The sequence below is a fragment of the Tupaia chinensis genome, unplaced genomic scaffold, assembly GCF_000334495.1.
Source record: "Tupaia chinensis unplaced genomic scaffold, TupChi_1.0 Scaffold141320_1, whole genome shotgun sequence".
Classification (NCBI taxonomy): domain Eukaryota; kingdom Metazoa; phylum Chordata; class Mammalia; order Scandentia; family Tupaiidae; genus Tupaia; species Tupaia belangeri.
Window position 1 is genome coordinate 444,524 of NW_006201183.1, and position 3,512 is coordinate 448,035.

The window sequence follows — 3,512 nt, forward strand, 5'->3', positions numbered from 1 at the left end:
AAAAAAAAAAAAAAAAAAAAAAAAAAAGAGAGAGAGAAAGAAACCTCTGTAGCAGGATGAGATTGGGGTATGAGGCTCCTGAGTCTCAGGGCAGCAAGTCTAATGGGGCTGGACCTGTCTATAAAAATACGAATGTAGAACGAAGCCCCACTAGGAGAACCACGGTGCCAGCCCGTGGGCTTTTACACTCCTCTGCCAGCGGCTGTTTTCATTAGAAATAGCCACTGGCGTGACACTCGGCTGACAAAGATAAGGTGCCAAGTGGCTGGAGGGCCTGAGCCGCTCACGTGGAGTGGATCTGTGTGACCCACAGGCTGCGTGTGCACAGAGACCTTCCACCAGCACGTTAGAGCTGTGTGAGCGGGAGCTGGCCCCGGCGGTCAGAAGGCTCGGCTCCCACGGTGTCTACGCCTGCCGCATTCCCCTGACCCATTCCTAGCTTTGCACACTGCTCTGCACGAAATTCAGAACCAGCTTTGTTCCTTTTGCCCAGGGTAGGCTTGGCTATTTGGGTCTTTAGTGGTTCCACAGGTATTTTAGTGTTGTTTGTCCTGTTTCTGTCAAGAATGCAACTGGAATTTTGACAAAGATGGCGTTGAATCTGTCGATTGCTTTGGGAAGTAAGACATTGAATTTCGGGGTGATTTGTTACATAGCAGTAGTAGTCAATACTCTCTTAACAACTAAATATTAAACATTGAACAATTTGGGCTCTTATGCCCCGAACTAAGAGGCAGCAAGGAGGGTTATTGTATTGATTGGAATGATTGCCGTTCATTGCCACTGGGAAATGGAGTTGCTGCTACACAGAAAGCACAGAGAACTTCAGGAAGTTCATGGGGGCATTTTTCTGAATGAAGGTGACATTATCTGAATGAGAAGCAAAATTGAGGTGATTGCTGCAATTTCTATTTATTTATTAAAAATTATTTTATTTAAATTTACTAATTATTATTATTTAAGATTTGACCAGAGATAGAGAGAGCAAGCACGTGCAAAAGAATGTGAGAAAGCAAGCTGCCAGACTCAGGACTGGAACTCTTGGCAGCCACGGCGAAGTCCAGTGCCTTAACTACTATGCCACCTTTTCTGCAATTTCTATTTATTTATTAAAAATTATTTTATTTAAATTTACTAATTATTATTATTTAAGATTTGACCAGAGATAGAGAGAGCAAGCACGTGCAAAAGAATGTGAGAAAGCAAGCTGCCAGACTCAGGACTGGAACTCTTGGCAGCCACGGCGAAGTCCAGTGCCTTAACTACTATGCCACCTGCTGGCCTCTACAATTCTCCTAAGAACTTTTGGGCCACCAGAGCCGCCATCTTGTGGCTTGGAGCAGACGCGCCCCAGGTGGTTGGGAGCAGCGGCTGCCGAGGTTTCTCTGGCCAGTGTCGCTTCCACGCATCAAGCTCTGGGAATATCTGTGCAAACCTCTTCAAGGGCCTTTTTGGCAGAAAAGAAATGCGCATCCTCCGGGTGGGCCTGGATGCTGCAGGGGAGACGAGGATTCTGCACAAATGGAAGAGCTGGGTGAAATCGTGGCTCCCATTCCCAGCAGAGGTTTCAACGTGGAGACCGTAGAGTACAAGAACATCGGCTTCACTGTGTGGGATGGGGTGGCCAGGGCCAGACCCTCCTCTGTGGGGCCCTATTTCCAGAATACACAAGGCTTGATCTTTGTGGTGGACAGCAATGACAGAGCGTGTGAAGGAGGCCCGCGGGGAGCTCCTGAGGGTGCTGGCTGGAGACGAGCTCAGGGTGCCGTCCTCCTGTGTTTGCCGGAGGAGGCAAACCAAGCAAGACCTTCCTGGCCGTGAATGCGGCAGGAATCACAGACGAGCTGGGGCGGCACTCTCTGCGCCACAGGAGCTGGAACCTTCAGGCCACCTGCCACCCGTGGGGACGGGGCTCTGCCAGGACTGGGCTGGCGGCCCAATCGGCTGCGGAGCCAGAAGTGAAGGAGCACACTCCGCTCTCTCCCTCTCACTCCTCCTCTCGCCCTTTGCTTCACTCTCGGTGGCAAACGTGGGACTCGGTGGTACTGAGTTCCGGAAGCTGTCTCCGGGGATTTTGGTCACAGTGTGCATCGCACCAGGCTATAAATGTGGCAGACGCAGCCTGCAACCAGGGACACCAGGCTATAAATGTGGCAGATGCAGCCTGCAACCAGGTTTTTATTTAATGTTAATGTAAACTGCCAATGAGGCAGTTTCCGGTACTCCTATGCAATATTACTCAGCTTTTTTAATTGTAAAAAGAAAAATCAACTCACTGCTTAGTGCTGAGGAGGGATGAGAGCACATGGGCACCTAGCCTCCAGGAGCCTTTGTGTTAGAGCCGGAAGTACCTCCTGGCTGAGATCTGTTTTGGTGGTTGGTTTTTAACCCAAATTCAGTGCATTTTAAAAATAGTTAACAATACAAGGTAAGGAGAACGCTTGAACACACAGAAGGGAGACTGTGCCTAGTGCAGGTTTTGCAGTAACGGCCTGAGAACTAGTCCCTTGGTCGTCTGTTCCCCTTTGGGAACGTGACAGACAGTGACAAAGCTGCCATCAGTTCTGCATGGTCACAGCAGAGATCCCTGTGACTCGCTTGCCTTTGGGTCACCCTGAGTTCCATAGTGTGCTTGCACTTGTGCCCACGGGGTCACCTAGGGGACAGGCTGGGAGGCCACAGCATCCTGATTCTCTTCTCCCCAGGCTAGGCCCCATGGCCCTATAGGAGGGGCCTATGCGGCTAGCCACGGCCATCTCAGGGGACACAGGGCCCTGGCCTTTCCCTTGGTCAGCGTGTGGTCAGAACGGGAGCTCCTGCTGTTCCCAGCACCCACCTGCACGCCTGCTCGTCTGTTGGCGGGATATACGGGGCCTCACCAGCAGGAGGAGCACGTGTAAGCCGGGAGGGTCGGTCCATTCTAGAACCAAGCTCCCCCGGAGCACCCCCATCTCCACATGTGAAGTAGCTTTCTCTCCCTCAGCCTGCAAGGGTCATATTTGCCACAGAAAAAGATGAGCTCTGCTTTTTCCTCTTTTCTTTGATAAAACACTGAAGAAGCTGGAGCTGTTAAATGTATCTTGGGGAAAATCTCAGAATTGGTTTCTTTGGTGTCATGGAACCTCTTACTGCTTTTAATACATGATTAGTAATAATAATAAAAAAGAACTTTTGTCAATCTTAATGAATTGTGTAGGAGAAGTATTGAACTGATGCTGATTATTTTCAGAACCTTTGCATACGTTTTTATAAAGATGTACTTAATGTACATGACAGAAATAAATATTGACTACAAAGAAGAAAATATCTCAAGTATCTGGGTAGCAAAGAGTCAGATTTTCAAAAACAGATTTATAGGTTACTTTAACAAATTATCTGGAAACTATATATGAGTATTAGTTTAGGGACCAGATAGAACATATGCTATGTACAGCAATTACTATGTAACTAGTAGAAATAGTGCTGCAATAAATGTATTTCCCATCCCCCTCCCTCTCTAAGTTAAAAATAAC

At 48.3% G+C, this 3,512-nt stretch overlaps 1 pseudogene; it reads left to right on the forward strand.

The window, feature by feature from the left end:
* Positions 1-1,423: 1,423 nt before the first annotated feature.
* LOC102502481 (ADP-ribosylation factor 1 pseudogene) lies at positions 1,424-1,962 on the forward strand (annotated as a pseudogene).
* The last annotated feature ends 1,550 nt before the right edge of the window (positions 1,963-3,512 follow it).